The sequence below is a fragment of the Oncorhynchus keta genome, unplaced genomic scaffold, assembly GCF_023373465.1.
Source record: "Oncorhynchus keta strain PuntledgeMale-10-30-2019 unplaced genomic scaffold, Oket_V2 Un_scaffold_29898_pilon_pilon, whole genome shotgun sequence".
Taxonomy (NCBI): Eukaryota; Metazoa; Chordata; class Actinopteri; order Salmoniformes; family Salmonidae; genus Oncorhynchus; species Oncorhynchus keta.
Window position 1 is genome coordinate 271,516 of NW_026290909.1, and position 19,076 is coordinate 290,591.

A 19,076-nucleotide genomic window follows, 5' to 3' on the forward strand; every position below is an offset into this window, starting at 1 on the left:
TGTTGTGACTGGGGAGGGGGCCGGTCTGTTGTGACTGGGGAGGGGGCCGGTCTGTTGTGACTGGGGAGGGGGCGGTCTGTTGTGACTGGGGGAGGGGGCCGGTCTGTTGTGACTGAGGGAGGGGGCTGGGGCCGGTCTGTTGTGACTGAAGGAGGGGGCTGGGGCCGGTCTGTTGTGACTGGGGGAGGGGGCTGGTCTGTTGTGACTGAAGGAGGGGTCTAGGGCTGGTCTGTTGTGACTGAAGGAGGGGGCTGGGTCTGGTCTGTTGTGACTTGGGGAGGGGGGCTGGTATGTTGTGACTGGGGGAGGGGGGCTGGTATGTTGTGACTGAAGGAGGGGGCTGGGGTTGGTCTGTTGTGACTGAAGGAGGGAGCTGGGGTTGGTCTGTTGTGACTGAAGGCTGGGGCTGGTCTGTTGTGACTGAAGGAGGGGGCTAGGACTGGTCTGTTGTGACTGAAGGAGGGGGGCTGGGGCTGGTCTGTTGTGACTGAAGGCTGGGGCTGGTCTGTTGTGACTGAAGGAGGGGGCTAGGACTGGTCTGTTGTGACTGAAGGAGGGGGGCTGGGGCTGGTCTGTTGTGACTGAAGGAGGGGGCTGGTCTGTTGTGACTGAAGGAGGGGGCTGGGGCTGGTATGTTGTGACTGAAGGAGGGGCTGGGGTTGGTCTGTTGTGACTGAAGGAGGGGGCTGGGGTTGGTCTGTTGTGACTGAAGGAGGGGGGCTGGGGCTGGTCTGTTGTGACTGAAGGAGGGGGGCTGGGGATGGTCTGTTGTGACTGAAGGAGGGGGGTTGGTCTGTTGTGACTGAAGGAGGGATCACAATCCCAAGCGTCAGATGGAGTGGTGTAAAGCTTGCTGCCGTTGGACTCTGGAGCAGTGGAAACATGTTCTCTGGAGTGATGAATCACGCTTCACCATCTGGCAGTCCGACGGAATAGTCTGGGTTCAGTGGATGCCAGGATAACGTTACCTGCCCGAATGCGTACTGCCAACTGTAAAGTTTGGAGGAGGAATAATGGTCTGGGGATGTTTTTCATGGTTAATGGCTAGGCCCCTTACTTCCAGTGAAGGGACATCTTAATGCTACAGCATACAATGACATTCTAGACGATTCTGTGCTTCCAACTATGTGGCAACAGTTTGTATTTATTATGGATCCCCATTAGGTGCTGCCAAAGCAATTTGGGGAAGGCTCTTTCCTGTTTTAGCATGACAATTCCCCCTTTCACAAAGCGAGGTTCATACAGAAATGGCTTGTTGAGGTCTGTGAGGAAGAACTTGACTGGCCTGCACAGAGCCCTGGCCTGCACAGAGCCCTGGCCTGCACAGAGCCCTGGCCTGCACAGAGCCCTGGCCTGCACAGAGCCCTGGCCTGCACAGAGCCCTGGCCTCAACCCCATCAAACACCTTTGGGATGAATTGGAACACTGACTGTGAGTCAGGCCTAATCACCCAACATCAGTACCCGACCTCACTAATGCTCTTGTGGCTGAATGGAAGCAAGTCCCTGCAGCAATGTTCCTACATCTAGTGGAAAGCCTTCCCAGAAGAGTGGAGGCTGTTATAGCAGCAATGTTCCTACATCTAGTGGAAAGCCTTCCCAGAAGAGTGGAGGCTGTTATAGCAGCAATGTTCCAACATCTAGTGGAAAGCCTTCCCAGAAGAGTGGAGACTGTTATCGCAGCAATGTTCCAACATCTAGTAGAAAGTCTTCCCAGACGAGTGGAGGCTGTTATAGCAGCAATGTTCCTACATCTAGTGGAAAGCCTTCCCAGAAGAGTGGAGGCTGTTATAGCAGCAAAGGGGGTGTGGGTATTTTCTTATTTAACCTTTTATTTTAACAAGGAGTCATATTTAGGTTAATAATCTCTTACAAGAGAGCCCTGTACACCATTACAATAAAAACAGAATATTAAAACAACATACATGTGTATAAAACAATATCATTCAGCACAATATACAAAAATAAACATTATTTAATAAAAGCAATCCCATTCAACTACATGAAGGTCCTCAATCAATAATGTAAAAACGTCCTGAGTTGCACCAGCACATCTAACTGCAGGGAATTCTGCAGATCTCCCAAATCTGTGGAGACTGAAGAGGTCTCTAGTATTATCCATTCCTGTGAACAGGTTTGGTAACTTATGATTCTTATCTTCGTTAATGATGTTGCATATCGAGGGAGTTTGTCAGATTGCTTTGTCGATAAATCAAAAAGAATGCAGATTTCTTACAGACAGAGGTCCATCATTTTATACAGACTACAATGATGAGTCCTAACTGTCCCCTGTGATAAAACATATTGCTGAATGATAGACTTTAGTTTATGGGTTTCCTAGTGCATGTAAACAATATACAGGGAGAAACGTTGTTTGAACAGTCTTTCTCATATTTTTAATACTAAAGCATGATTTATTTTGATGTAAAAAAAAACAATCTTGGATCTTAGCTTCTTCGTCAGATTTTATATATGCGTGACGAAGGACAACTTGTCATCAATCCAGACACCCAGGTACTTACATTGGGGAACAAGCTCAATTTGGCTTCCATTTATAACACAAATATATATATCAACATTGTGACCTAGAGATAAGCATGAGCTTGGTTTTACTTGTGTTTAACACTAATTAAAGATCATTAAGTGATTTCTGAATTGAATCAAGGTCATGCTGAAGGTCACGAATGGCCTGCTGCACTGAGGTGGCACAGGAATAAATAAAAAAACTCATCTGCATAGAGATGAATGTTATAAGTATTAACAGTGTTTTCAATGTCATTTAATATACAAAGTGAAACAATAATGGACCCAAAATAGAACCCTGAGGAACACCTTTTTGAATCTCAAGAAATTCTGATTAAACCCCATCTATCAAGATGACCTGAGTTCAGTCGCTGAGATAATTCTGAAACCATGAACAGGCTGTATATTCCAGGCCTACTCTTGAAATGGGGTGATAGATGTCCAAATCATTTGTATCCCCACCCTAATGGAGTGATAGATGTCCAGATCATTTGTATCCCCACCCTAATGGAGTGATAGATGTCTACATCATTTGTATCCCCACCCTAATGGAGTGATAGATGTCTACATCATTTGTATCCCCACCCTAATGGAGTGATAGATGTCTACATCATTTGTATCCCCACCCTAATGGAGTGATAGATGTCTACATCATTTGTATCCCCACCCTAATGGAGTGATAGATGTCTACATCATTTGTATCCCCACCCTAATGGAGTGATAGATGTCTACATCATTTGTATCCCCACCCTAATGGAGTGATAGATGTCCAGATCATTTGTATCCCCACCCTAATGGAGTGACAGCTCATATGCAGATGTCCATGCTTTTGGAATACATCCTGGTAACTATGTTAAATTAAAATGTGGGCCACTGAGCCAGTAATAAGGGGTTCTGCACACTTCAGCAGACCAGGCTCCAAATGATCAGCCCCTGGGGATGTTTTTCTTTGTCTGTTAGCAAAGAATCCAGGACTTCTTTCAGTGAATTTCCAAATAGAGAACTTATGACCAGCATTTTCAGTATCATTCAATAGATTTTCACCATCTACATCAAAACTACTCTTTTCAAGAGCTGGCTTTGAAATACATTCAAATATAAAGCCTGCAGAGATCAAATGGTGATTGAAATGCATTCATGATATCCATTTAGTCAGTAATAGGGCCAGAATCGAAATACATTTCTTGGGAGAGAAGAGGAGACACAACCCTTCTGGGAATTAACAGCTTTCCAACATTTAGCTGGGTTCCCTGTACATTTAGAGAGTGTATTAACATAAACATCTGATTTACCTTTTTTAAAACCTGTTTTACACAGATTTCTCAAATCACCTGAAAGACTGGGCCCCGAGGTTGAATCTAGCTTTGGCCCAGGCAGCATCTCTGTTGTGTGTGACTTCAGATAGCTCTGGACTGAACCAAGGGAAAGACTGATTTCTCTCTTTAAAAAAAAAACAGTTTGTCATGTTTATCTACAATACGTTAGAGAAGTGGTTCAGAGCCAGCTCTGGGTCAGGTATAGATGCAATACAATCAGTCACAAAAGGCATGTTCATTTTAATGTTTAAAATTGCTCGTTGATAAAAACACATTTTGGATAGAGGCATCTGTAAATCCCTGACACATACAATGGGACAGCGGCCACTAATATCCAATGCACTCCCAGCGTATTTCTCTGGAGTATTTGTAGGTCAATCAATGTCAATTTCGTAGGGTTATTTAAGTTTGGATGATGTGAAAGGGATAAATGTCATGGAAATGTCATAAAATACCTGATTTACTAATTATCCCTAGCGCAAATACATCCGTGTCTGTCCGGAGCTCTCTGGTGTTGGAAACGGAGGGCCCAGAATAATAGGATGTTTCAAACCAGACCCAGTTGATACAATGTTTCAAGTACTTTGCAGACAGGACCGAGTAACAGTTTAATTTCAATGATAATTTCTTCGTATTTCAAAATATAGTCGATAGTTTATTAAAACACAGGGTGTGTCTGGTCAATTTTTAAATGTGTTTTTCCAACCAATAACTCAAAGATTGGATTATAATATATATTAGGAAAAGAAAGCAATAGCAATGACGTTTCTCCGGGTTAGCACCATTATATAACCCCCTCAGATACAACATGTACAACTCTCATAGAGACTAAAGAACGTTTCTCCGGGTTAGCACCATTATATCACCACCTTCAGATACAACATGTACAACTCTCATAGAGACTAAAGAGGAGATGGTAAAAAGTGACTTTACATGTAATGATAATATTGTCCTCGCATCATTTTAGTTGACCAAGAACCTTTCCAATGTTTGATGACAACAGCCGGGAGCCATTTTCACCCAGGTGAATTCCATCTTCCACAAAGTAGCCAGGCCTAATCCAGAAGGTGTCATAATTGTCGACAAAATTGGTCTAGCTTTACTAGACCCGAACAAGCCAACTGGCATCCAGTTACACCATAGATCCTCTCAATACCAACCAACCTGACTGCTTGTTCTCTCATTTTCTAGGTGACTGAGCGAGCGACAGATGAGTGACCGCACGGACACCCAGCTTTTTCACCTGGTGGACATCTGAACTCTGGAAGAGTGAGGTAAGGTCAGGGGTGAACGGCCAGTCTGATATTTTTCTCACTCCACTCAGTAAAAAAAAAAAAAACGTAGTTTCTCAGTCATTTGTCCAATGATCTTTCTCTGTTAGTCCATTTTGGGGGCCTGTGTTGTACTGATTTCTTCACTGTCTCATAGCCTCAGTAGGGGGCACTAGGGCTGTCCCCGACCCAATTTTTTTATTCATCTTTGTCAATCTAGAGTGGGCTGTTCTTTCGATTAATCGATTGGAAAAATACATGTTTAAAAATTGACCAGACGCACCCGATGTGTTTTAATAAAATCTACTATTTTGATATACGAAAATGTTGTTATAATTGAACTTAAACTGTTATCAATCCCATCTGCAAAGAACTTGAAACATTGTATCAACTGGGTCTGGCCAGAAGCTTGCTATTATTAACTATTCTGGGCCCTCCGTTTCCAATTCCAGTGAGCTCCGGACAGATACTTGTATTTGCGATAGGGATAAGAAGGGATAAGAAGGGATAAGAAGCCAGTATTTTATGACGTTAACACTTGATCAGATGATGACATCTTTCCCTTTTTATATCGAGGCTTGTGGTTATCGAAAGGGACAGAGCTGAACATATGTTGTCATTCTCAATTACTTTGTTTACTTGCTGTTTGAGGTGAAGATAAAAAATGACTGAGAAGCTCCACAGCTCATTAACATAATCAGAAATGCAGTTGGACATCCCCAAACGTAATTAAAAGAATGTAATAAATGTGCAACCACTCGATTTAAAAAGTCTGTCGGTCGACAGATATCAACCAAACAATCGATCGGTCAAGTAAATGGGGTCAGAGGTAGGTGGGGTCAGAGGTAGGTGGGGTCAGAGGTAGGTGGGGTCAGAGGTAGGTGGGGTCAGAGGTAGGTGGCACAGAAAGAAGATAAATGGGAGAGCTTCATATACGCCTTGTTCAGAACCAGGCTTCTCTAACCAAATCAAATTATCCGCAGAAATTGTTGCAACCCCAATTACTAGCTTGTTCAACCTCTCTTTCGTATCGTCTGAGATCCCCAAAGATTGGAAGCTGCTGCGGTCATCCCCCTCTTCAAAGGGGAGACACTCTAGACCCAAACTGCTACAGACCTATATCTATCCTACCCTGCCTTTCTAAGGTCTTCGAAAGCCAAGTTAACAAACAGATCACCGACCATTTCGAATTCCACCGTACCTTCTCCACTACGCAATCTGGTTTCAGAGCTGGTCATGGGTGCATGGCTGACCAATCCAAACTCATCTCTCGGCATGTCCAGCCCACTTACCTCAGCCAATCGTGGCTAGCGTGACGGTTGCTCACTTTTTCTGTGGCTAAACCAACTGGGCTCGTAGTTAAAATGTATTTGTATTTACAGATGGCATCCTAGTTTGATATTAAGGCACATGAAAATTCACGTGTTGAAGAAGGTATTTCTGCCAAAACGCATGTTTTACTTTGAAACAGCCCTCCTGTGGAGTCGTGACTTACGACATACTCTTAGTTTACTGAATCGGGTCATATGACGTTTCCGTACTGTGCGTTGTGCATGTAATATGAAAAATATTACTATTTTTGTTTCGAGAGGGATGTGCTGTGAGAAGCTGAGAATTGTTTTCCATAACTTTGCACCGTGAGTAGTCACCGCCCCGAAGTGAGGTCAGACAGCGTCAGCATTCCAGAACCGCTTGTGGTGTCCAAAAGGTATAAATGATGGGTTTTGAAAAAAAACCACATTAGACCAGAAAAGCGTGAAACAGCAGCTGCATGTTTAAAATGGTTTGAATCTCAACGAGGTGGGGAAAATTGTCCGGGAGGTGACTGACTATCACTGATATGGCTGATTAGCTGTCCTAAGTAAAGTATCTTCAAGTAGGCCCATCCTGTTACTCTGCTCAAACCATCGTTTTATGCTACTCTCATCACCCCACTAGGGGAACCATCGATACGGCTGGCTAGCCTATCTTCAAAGGAGCATCTTCAAGAGTGAATAGAAGGAAAATGAACTCTAGTTCTGTTCAGGTCACAACTACAAAGAAGGACAACAGTAGAAGACTTGTTAGAACCATTTCAGACAATCACAGACTTACATGTGTGCCGCGTAAAGGCCCAACCCCCTTTCCAAGGCTGCCCTGATCACCGAGAGATCCCGTAAATACATTAATGATTTCTTACTTAGGTGAGAGTAGTTTCTGAATGTACCAATGTAAAGTATCTCTGTCCCCCTCTCTCTCTCCAGCTCTTCTTTAACAAGCAGCCATGTTAGGGACCAATTTTCAGCGTATTAAGTTGATTTATTTTAATTTTAATTTGACCTTTATTTAATTAGTTAAGCCAGTTAAGAACAAATTCTTATTTTCAATGACTGCCTAGGAACAGGGACAGAACGACAGATTTGTACCTTGTCAGCTCGGGGGTTCGAACCTTTCGGAGTCCAACGCTCTAACCACTAGGCTACCCTGCCGCCCCAAGTCTTCAGTCAATAACTGGTGCAGAGTGTCATATGCCCACAACGATCCCAACCTTAAAGGGTTTAGGAACCTTTCTCCTGTCATATGCCACAATGTTCCCAACCTTAAAGGGTTTAGGAACCCTTCTCCTGTCATATGCCACAATGTTCCCAACCTTAAAGGGTTTAGGAACCCTTCTCCTATCATATGCCACAATGTTCCCAACCTTAAAGGGTTTAGGAACCCTTCTCCTGTCATATGCCACAATGTTCCCAACCTTAAAGGGTTTAGGAACTCTTATAGAACAAATGTGTTCTGGGAACGTTCTTGTTACATCAGGTGAAGGTTTTAGTAACATGTCGTTTGTCTCCACAACCTTTTTAAAGAAATGACTGGGTGACTGGGTTGGCTTACACTGTTGGCAACATGTAACCTATTTTTCGTCTCCAATGTTTATTGTAAACTACATAAATAAGTGTGCACAATGAGCAATTGTCTTTCTCTCAAAAAAAAACATTGTTACGGTTAGCGAATTTCTTGTCATTCTTGCTAGCCGTTTGGCCTTCCAGAATCACAACACGCTGACCTCTGCCCAATGGAAGCACATTGTTTTGGTGACGTCAGCTAACTGTAATCACGTTGTCAGCTAACTGTAATCACGTTGTCAGCTAACTGTAATCACGTTGTCGGCTAACTGTAATCACGTTGTCGGCTAACTGTAATCACGTTGTCGGCTAACTGTAATCACGTTGTCGGCTAACTGTAATCACGTTGTCGGCTAACTGTAATCACGTTGTCGGCTAACTGTAATCACGTTGTCGGCTAACTGTAATCACGTTGTCGGCTAACTGTAATCACGTTGTCGGCTAACTGTAATCACGTTGTCGGCTAACTGTAATCACGTTGTCGGCTAACTGTAATCACGTTGTCGGCTAACTGTAATCACGTTGTCGGCTAACTGTAATCACGTTGTCGGCTAACTGTAATCACGTTGTCGGCTAACTGTAATCACGTTGTCGGCTAACTGTAATCACGTTGTCGGCTAACTGTAATCACGTTGTCGGCTAACTGTAATCACGTTGTCGGCTAACTGTAATGACGTTGTCGGCTAACTGTAATCACGTTGTCGGCTAACTGTAATCACGTTGTCGGCTAACTGTAATGACGTTGCCGGCTAACTGTAATGACGTTGCCGGCTAACTGTAATGACGTTGCCGGCTAACTGTAATGACGTTGCCGGCTAACTGTAATGACGTTGCCGGCTAACTGTAATGACGTTGCCGGCTAACTGTAATGACGTTGCCGGCTAACTGTAATCACGTTGCCGGCTAACTGTAATCACGTTGTCAGCTAACCCATCGATAATCCTCCGCATGACTGGACAGTTTTTGTCCTCAATGTTCTGGGATCTTGCGCACAGCCAATTTTGGTTTGCTGGGAAAGCATTACTGGTACATTGTGTTTATTATTCTGATCAAAAATACAAACGCAACATGCAACAATTTCTACTATTTTGCGGAGTTACAAATCAAAACAAAGTTTATTTGTCACGCGCCGAATACAACCGGTGTAGGTAGACCTTGCAGTGAAATGCTTACTTACAGGCTAGTTAGTAAATGTTAGAACAGTCCAAGGATACAAAATGATAAAATAAAGATCTATCAAAAACATGTTATCAATCGTAATGATAAACCTAAACTTTTTGTTCTGGAATGTTCAGTTATTTGGTCAGGCACGCTACTTACTGTCTCTGTTCAAGGGCAGCAGGCTTTAACGGTTGGTGTACAGTGGATTCATATTGCTAGATTCATTGTGACAGGTGAGGGCCTGCTTATGTAATACACCAGCCTTGTGTGAGTAGAGGAGAGGTGGCGAATCTCCCGTCTTCTCACGGGCATCTGACTGTCAGTTATTGTGTAATGATTTGTTAGCCATCACCTTGAATAAACCTCACCTTGAACCTGCTAATACTACCCAGACACAGTTGATAGTCTTTACATCAGGACAGAGCATCATGGGAAACAGTAATGTGCTGCATTCTTTAAACCTTTAGGCCCAATAGAATTCTACAATGCTGTTGTAGATTACTGAGAATTTAAGATGAAGCTCATTTTCTCACATTTCAAACAGACATAGCTCAAAAACAAAGAACAATGACAAATTAACTTAGTTGTAAAGAGCACAAGCTCTTCCTTAATGTGACACCACATTCATGTAAAAATGAATAACACTCATTTTGTCTTTGTGTGTAAAGACACTCACTAACACTCAATACAACATGAGTATTTAAATTGTAGTAAATTTGAACAAATTACTCACACAAAATGTACCAAGTATAATATACTTAAAAATATTATTTACATATAAATAAAGCAATTCTCCAAAATATGTCCAGAGGACAATATTCACAAAGAAGGCTATTGGATTGACAACGATTCCTTCTGTAAAAATGCAAACATCTAATCAGAGACTATTGCAAAATGTAGATAACCTCTCAATAGGATTTAGTCCAGACCAGACACAACATGTAGATAACCTCTCTCCGATCCAAATCAAATTGTATTGGTCACAAACGCGTGTTTAGCAGTTATTTTGCGAGTGCTTGTGCTTCTAGTTCTGACAGTGCAGCAATATTAATAATATATAAATATATGGACGAGCAATGTCAGACCGGCATAAACTGAAATAGAGTAGAATAGAAAACAGTATATACATATGAAACGAGTAATGTAGGGTATGTAAACATTATATTAAGTGGCATTGTTTAAAGTGGCTAGTGATATATTTTTTACATTTATTAAAGTGGATGGAGTTAAGTCAGTATGTTGGTAGCAGCCATTCAATGTTAGTGATGGCTGTTTAACAGTCTGATGGCCTTGAGATAGAAGCTGTTTTTCAGTCTCTCGCTCCCCGCTTTGATGCACCTGTACTGGCCTCGCCTTCTGGATGGGGGGGGGGGCAGGCAGTGGTTGTCAGACCAGACACAACATGTAGGTAACCTGTCAATAAGATTTAGTCCAGACCAGACACAACCACAAGGTGTTTTTTGTCCTTGATGGTATTTTTGGCCTTCCTGCAACAGGGTGCTGTAGGTGTCATAGAGGGCAGGTTGTTTGCCCCCGGTGATGCGCTGGGCAGACTGCACCACTTCTGGAGAGCCCTGCGGTTGTGGGCGGTGCAGTTGCCGTAGCAGGCAGTGATACAGCACGACATGATGCTTTCAATTGTGCATCTGTAAAAGTTAGTGAGGGTTTTAGGTGCCAAGCCAAAACATGTTCAGCCTCCCGAGGTTTAAGAGGTGCTGTTGCGCCACCTTCACCACACTGTCTGTGTGGGTGGACCATTTCAGATTGTCAGTGACGTGTAGGCCGAGGAACTTGAAGCTTTCCACCTTCTCCACCTGCGGTCCCGTCTGTGAATAGGAGAGTGCTCCCTCAGCTGTTTCCGAATTCCACGATCAGCTCCTGTAGTTTTGTTGACGTTGAGTGAGAGGTTGTTTTCCTGGCACCACTCTCCCAGGGCCCTCACCTTCTCCCTGTAGGCTGTGTCGTCATTGTTGGTAATCAGGCCTACTGCTGTTGTCGTCTGACAACTTGATGATTGAGTTGGATGTGTGCGTCGCCACGCAGTCATGGGTGAACAGGGTGTACAGGAGGGGGCTGGGGAAAAAATAACTTCTGGAAGCATGGCCTCATCCTGCGAAGCACAGTACACCTAGAGCATCCAAAGGAGGTTTCTCCCACTCTTTGCCCTGCGTCCACTGCGGATGCACACCACACACCCACTCTTGCACCCTTCAAACACCTGCTTTAAAAATGAGTTCCACCTCGGTCCTCACGCCCTGGTGCCACATTCTTGGCTCCTCTCTTCCTGTCACAGTAGCCATGTCACAAAGTTAATGCACAAGGGCCTGGTCTGTACTAAGTGGTTCAAGATGGTCAACCCCGCACATTTTTTGTTGTTGTAATGCATTACAAGCTCTTGAATAGATTTAAGGTCCTACCACTTTTAAAAACAACTCCAAAATCCCTGCCACTGTCACTTCAGACACAGGCTGTGTGGTACAAGGGTGAATGGTGGGACTAGGGGCAGACACACTACATGGAACTGAATACTTGCCTCTCAGGTGTGTTCTTCCCCCTCCCCTCCTTCTTTCATTCTCCTCTCCCTCTGCTTCCTCCTCTCCCTCTTCTTCCTCCTCTCCCTCTTCTTCCTCCTCTCCCTCTTCTTCCTCCTCTCCCTCTTCTTCCTCCTCTCCCTCTTCTTCCTCCTCTCCCTCTTCTTCCTCCTCTCCCTCTTCTTCCTCCTCTCCCTCTTTCTCTTCTCCCTCGTTTATCCTCTGCTCCCTCCTCTCCCTCTGTTTCAACTCCCTCCTTCTCTCCCTCTGTTTCAACTCCCTCCTTCTTCTCTCCCTCTACTTTCCCTCTTCACTCTCCTCTTCCTCTCCACTCTTCTCTTGCTCCACTCCTCCCCCATCTCTATCCCTCCAGTTATCTCAAACTCCTCTTCTTCCCTACCTTTTGCTGCTGAGCCCCCCCACCTCCATACAGTCTCCTCCAATCAACTCTTTTTTTTATTTATTTTTTATTTCACCTTTATTTAACCAGGTAGGCAAGTTGAGAAAAAGTTCTCATTTACAATTGCGACCTGGCCAAGATGAAGCAAAGCAGTTCGACAGATACAACGACACAGAGTTACACATGGAGTAAAACAAACAAAGTCAATAATACAGTATAAACAAGTCTATATACAATGTGAGTAAATGAGGTGAGAAGGGCAAAGTAAATACAATATAGCAAGTAAAACACTGGAATGGTAGTTTTTCAATGGAAGAATGTGCAAAGTAGAAATAAAAATAATGGGGTGCAAAGGAGCAAAATAAATAAATTAAATACAGTTGGGAAAGAGGTAGTTGTTTGGGCTAAATTATAGGTGGGCTATGTACAGGTGCAGTAATCTGTGAGCTGCTCTGACAGTTGGTGCTTAAAGCTAGTGAGGGAGATAAGTGTTTCCAGTTTCAGAGATTTTTGTATTTCGTTCCAGTCATTGGCAGCAGAGAACTGGAAGGAGAGGCGGCCAAAGAAAGAATTGGTTTTGGGGGTGACTAGAGATATACCTGCTGGAGCGTGTGCTACAGGTGGGAGATGCTATGGTGACCAGCGAGCTAAGATAAGGGGGGACTTTACCTAGCAGGGTCTTGTAGATGACATGGAAGGATGCTTTGTTGCGAAATAGGAAGCCAATTCTAGATTTCACTTTGGATTGGAGATGTTTGATATGGGTCTGGAAGGAGAGTTTACAGTCTAACCAGACACCTAGGTATTTGTAGTTGTCCACGTATTCTAAGTCAGAGCCGTCCAGAGTAGTGATGTTGGACAGGCGGGTAGGTGCAGGTAGCGATCGGTTGAAGAGCATGCATTTAGTTTTACTTGTATTTAAGAGCAATTGGAGGCCACGGAAGGAGAGTTGTATGGCGTTGAAGCTTGCCTGGAGGGTTGTTAACACAGTGTCCAAAGAAGGGCCGGAAGTATACAGAATGGTGTCGTCTGCGTAGAGGTGGATCAGAGACTCACCAGCAGCAAGAGTGACCTCATTGATGTATACAGAGAAGAGAGTCGGTCCAAGAATTGAACCCTGTGGCACCCCCATAGACTGCCAGAGGTCCGGACAGCAGACCCTCCGATTTGACACACTGAACTCTATCAGAGAAGTAGTTGGTGAACCAGGCGAGGCAATCATTTGAGAAACCAAGGCTGTTGAGTCTGCCGATGAGGATGTGGTGATTGACAGTCGAAAGCCTTGGCCAGATCAATGAATACGGCTGCACAGTAATGTTTCTTATCGATGGCGGTTATGATATCGTTTAGGACCTTGAGCGTGGCTGAGGGTGCACCCATGACCAGCTCTGAAACCAGATTGCATAGCAGAGAAGGTATGGTGAGATTCGAAATGGTCGGTAATCTGTTTGTTGACTTGGCTTTCGAAGACCTTAGAAAGGCATGGTAGGATAGATATAGGTCTGTAGCAGTTTGGGTCAAGAGTGTCCCCCCCCTTTGAAGAGGGGGATGACCTCAGCTGCTTTCCAATCTTTGGGAATCTCAGACGACACGAAAGTGATGTTGAACAGGCTAGTGATAGGGGTGGCAACCATTTTGGCAGATAATTTTAGAATGAAATGGTCCAGATTGTCTAGCCCGGCTGATTTGTAGGGGTCCAGATTTTGCAGCTCTTGCAGAACATCAGCTGAATGGATTTGGGAGAAGGAGAAATGGGGAAGGCTTGGGCGAGTTGCTGTTGGGGGTGCAGTGCTGTTGACCGGGGTAGGAGTAGCCAGGTGGAAAGCATGGCCAGCCGTAGAAAAATGCTTATTGAAATTCTCAATTATGGTGGATTTATCAGTGGTGACAGTGTTTCCAGATGTATAACCATTATACCCTGAAGCATACCCATTATACCCTGATGCATACCCATTATACCCTGACGTATACCCATTATACCCTGATGCATACCCATTATACCCTGATGTGGAAGGAGAGGCGGCCAAAGAAAGAATTGGTTTTGGGGGTGACGAGAGAGATATACCTGCTGGAGCGTGTGCTACAGGTGGGAGATGCTATGGTGACCAGCGAGCTGAGATAAGGGGGGACTTTACCTAGCAGGGTCTTGTAGATGACATGGAGCCATTGGGTTTGGCGACGAGTATGAAGCGAGGGCCAGCCAACGAGAGCGTACAGGTCGCAATGGTGGGTAGTATATGGGGCTTTGGTGACAAAACAGATTGCACTGTGATAGACTGCATCCAATTTGTTGAGTAGGGTATTGGAGGCTATTTTGTAAATGACATCGCCAAAGTGGAGGATTGTTAGGATGGTCAGTTTTACAAGGGTATGTTTGGCAGCATGAGTGAAGGATGCTTTGTTGCGAAATAGGAAGCCAATTCTAGATTTAACTTTGGATTGGAGATGTTTGATATGGGTCTGGAAGGAGAGTTTGCTTGACAGACAAGAGTTCACCAATGTTAGCTCATTAACTCTAGCCTTCATTTCAGTGGCAGGTTAGCTGGTTGTTGCTAATTAGCTGGTTGTTGCTAATTAGCTGGTTGTTGCTAATTAGCTGGTTGTTGCTAATTAGCTGGTTGTCTGTATGGCTAGCAAGTGAAAGGGTTGACTTGGTTGACGCTTTGTGAAAGCAGGACAAACTTGCTGTTACACACCTCCTCTTGCCTGACAGACTGTTTTTTATTTATTTAACAAGGAAAAGCCCATTGAGACCCAGAGTCTTTTTCAAGGGAGACTTGACCAAGAAGGCAGCAACAATCAGTCCATTACACAATGAAAACGTACAACAACGTGATCCAGCCTTTAAAAAAGCATTTACACTCCTCAGTAACAGAGCCTCCCATCTATATTTTAAATTAATTCAGTGGCACTAATATATCTATATTAACTAAAATGGTGCCGGAAGAAATGGCAGCAGTTTTACGGGTGCCCAAATTGTGCTATAATGTGTTTTTTTTTTTTTTTTTTTGCGTTATTTGTAACTTATTTTGCACATAATGTTTCTGCAACTGTATTTTACGGCAAAAAGAGCTTCTGGATATCAGGACAGCAATCACTCACCTCGGATTAGACAAAGAGCTTCTGGATATCAGGACAGATCACTCACCTCGGATTAGACAAAGAGCTTCTGGATATCAGGACAGATCACTCACCTCGGATTAGACAAAGAGCTTCTGGATATCAGGGCAGCGATCACTCACCTCGGATTAGACAAAGAGCTTCTGGATATCAGGACAGCGATCACTCACCTCGGATTAGACAAAGAGCTTCTGGATATCAGGACAGCGATCACTCACCTCGGATTAGACAAAGAGCTTCTGGATATCAGGACAGCGATCACTCACCTCGGATTAGACAAAGAGCTTCTGGATATCAGGACAGCAATCACTCACCTCGGATTAGACAAAGAGCTTCTGGATATCAGGACAGCAATCACTCACCTCGGATTAGACAAAGAGCTTCTGGATATCAGGACAGCAATCACTCACCTCGGATTAGACAAAGAGCTTCTGGATATCAGGACAGCGATCACTCACCTCGGATTAGACAAAGAGCTTCTGGATATCAGGACAGCGATCACTCACCTCGGATTAGACAAAGAGCTTCTGGATATCAGGACAGCGATCACTCACCTCGGATTAGACAAAGAGCTTCTGGATATCAGGACAGCAATCACTCACTTCGGATTAGACAAAGAGCTTCTGGATATCAAAAGAGCTTCTGGATATCAGAACAGCAATCACTCACCTCGGATTAGACAAAGATTTTTTCTACAACAAGACATTCTCCAAACACCCCACAGGGCCGACGTCCCCGTTATTTCCAAGAGGAAGCGACGCGGGTACAGTGGCAAAGAGCCGGATGCCTGGTCTGGACCCGCAGAAGGCGAGTGGGAAGGCTGCCGTTGCACGTTGGCGAGTAGTATTGACGGTAATCATTGGACAATAAATTAGACGAGGTATGATCACGAATATCCTACAAACAGGACATCAATAACGGTAATATCCTCCTTTCCCCCTCTGCTTATGTTTCACGGGGTCGTGGCTGAATGCCGACATGGATATTCAGCTAGCAGGGTATACGCTGCAGCGGCAGAATAGAACAGCACACTCCGGTAAGACGAGGGGGGTGGTCTGTGCATATTTGTAAATAACAGCTGGTGCATGAAATCTAAGGAAGTCTCTAGATTTTGCTCACCTGAAGTAGAGTATATCGTGATAAATTGCAGGCCACACTACTTGCCTAGAGAGTTCTCAGCTATACTTGTCGTGGCTGTTTATTTACCACCACAGACAGGGGCTGGCACTAAGACCACTCAGTCAGCTGTATAAGGAAATAAGCAAACAGGAAACCACTCACCCAGAGGCAGCGCTCCTAGTGGCCGGAGACTTTAATGCAGTGAAACTTAAATCAGTTCTACCAAATTTCTATCAACATGTTAAATGTGCAACCAGAGGGAAAAGCATTCTAGATCACCTGTACTCCACACACAGGGACTCGTACAAAGCTCTCCCTCGCCCTCCATTTGGTAAATCCAACCACAACTCTGTCCTCCTGATTCCTGCTTACAAGCTAAAATTAAAGCAGGAAGCACCAGTGACTCGGTCTATAAAAAGTGGTCAGATGAAGCAGATGCTAAACTGCAGGATTGTTTTGCTATCACAGCCTGGAACATGTTCCGGGATTCTTGGCATATATTATTCTTCCTATGGCATTGAGGATTACACCACAGTCACTGGCTTTATCAATAAGTGCATCGCTGATGTTGTCCCCACAGTGACTGTACGTACATACCCCAACCAGAAGCCATGGATTACAGGCAACATTCGCACTGAGCTAAAGGCTAGAGCTGCCACTTTCAAGGTGCGGGACTCTAACCCTGTAGCTTACAAGAAATCTTGCTATGCCCTCCGACGAACCATCAAACAGGCAGAGCGTCAATACAGGACTAAGATTGAATCGTACTACACCGGTTCTGACGCTCGTCGGATGTGGCAGGGTTTGTAAACTATTACAGACTACAAAGGGAAGCACTGAGCTGCCCAGTGACACGAGCCTACCAGACGAGCTAAATCACTTCTATGCTCGCTTTGAGGCAAGCAACACTGAGGCATGCATGAGACCATCAGCTGTTCTGGACGACTGTGAGATCAGGCTCTCCGTAGCCGACGTGAGTAAGACGTTTAAACAGGTCAACATACACAAGGCTGCAGGGCCAGACAGATTACCAGGACGTGTGCTCCGGGCATGTGCTGACCAACTGGAAAGTGTCTTCACTGACATGTTCAACATGTCCCCGATTGAGTCTGCAATACCAACATGTTTCAAGCAGACCATCATAGTCCCTGTGCCCAAGAACACACAGGCAACCTGCCCAAATGACTACTGTCCCCTAGCACTCACGTCCGTAGCCATGAAGTGCTTTGAAAGGTTGGTAATGGCTCACACCAACACCATTATCCCAGAAACCCTAGACCCACTCCGATTTGCCTCCAATTTGAATACCGCCCAAACAGATCTACAGATGATGCAATCTCTATTGCACTCTACACTGCCCTTTCCCACCTGGACAAAAGGAACACTTATGTGAGAATGCTGTTCATTGACTACAGCTCAGCGTTCAACACCATAGTGCCCATGAAGCTCATCACTAAGCTAAGGACCCTGAGACTAAACACCTCCCTCTGCAACTGGATCCTGGACTTCCTGATGGGCCGCCCCCAGGTGGTGAGGGTAGGTAGCAACACATCTGCCACGCTGATCCTCAACACTGGAGTTCCCCAGGGGTGCGTGCTCAGTCCTCTCCTGTACTCCCTGTTCACCCACGACTGCATGGCCAGGCACGACTCCAATACCATCATTAAGTTTGCAGATTACACAACAGTGGTAGGCCTGATCACCGACAATGATGAGACAGCCTATAGGGAGGAGGTCAGAGACCTGGCCGGGTGGTGGCAGAATAATAACCTATCCCTCAACGTAACCAAGACTAAGGAGTTGATTGTGGACTACAGGAAAAGGAGGACCGAGCACACCCCCATTCTCATCGACGGGGCTGTAGTGGAGCAGGTTGTGAACTTCAAGTTCCTTGGTGTCCACATCAACAACAAACTAGAATGGTCCAAACACACCAAGACAGTCGTAAAGAGGACACGACAAAGCCTATTTCCCCTCAGGAAACTAAAAAGATTTGGCATGGGTCATGAGATCCTCAAAAGGTTCTATCTACAGCTGCAACTTCGAGAGCATGACTGGTTGCATCACTGCCTGGTACGTCAATTGCTCGGTCGCAACGCACTTCAGAGGGTAGTGCGTACAGCCCAGTACATCACTGGGGCTAAGCTGCCTGCCATCCAGGACCTCTACACCAGGCGGTGTCAGAGGAAGGCCCTAAACAAGGCCCTAACCCCAGCCACCCCAGTCGTAGACTGTTCTTTCTACTACCGCATGGCAAGTGGTACCGGAGTGCCAAGTCAGGACAAAAAGGCTTCTCAACAGTTTTTACCCCCAAGCCATAAGACTCCTGAACAGGTAATCAAATGGTTACCTGGACTATTTACATTGTGAGCCCCCCCCCAACCCCTCTTTTACTCTGCTGCTGCTCTCTGTTTATCATATAGTCACTTTAACTATACATACTACCTCAATTGGCCCGACCAACCTGTTGTATTCGGCGCACGTGACAAACTTTGATTTGATTTTAGATGACTAATGTATTGTAAACTATTCCATACCTCTGGTGCACAAGAAGAGAAGGCCGTCTTGCCTAACAGTGTGAATGTCCTTGGAACTTTAAGTAGCAACCACCTAGCAGACCGGGTAACTGCTGGTGGGGAAGGAGACCAGACTACAGAGGTAAAGAGGGAGTTTACCTGCTGGTGGGGAAGGAGACCAGACTACAGAGGTAAAGAGGGAGTTTACCTGCTGGTGGGGAAGGAGACCAGACTACAGAGG

The 19,076-nt window shown here is 44.9% G+C and overlaps 1 protein-coding gene across 3 annotated transcripts in view; it reads left to right on the forward strand.

The window, feature by feature from the left end:
- The window catches only part of LOC127928564 (protein FAM126B-like), a 152,079-nt gene that overhangs the window by 44,934 nt on the left and 88,069 nt on the right, over window positions 1-19,076 (forward strand). For all 3 annotated transcript variants that reach the window (XM_052515723.1, XM_052515725.1, XM_052515724.1), the window contains exon 2: window positions 5,030-5,112. The gene's annotated coding sequence lies outside the window, so the exon portion shown is untranslated. The remainder of the gene's footprint in view (window positions 1-5,029; window positions 5,113-19,076) is intronic.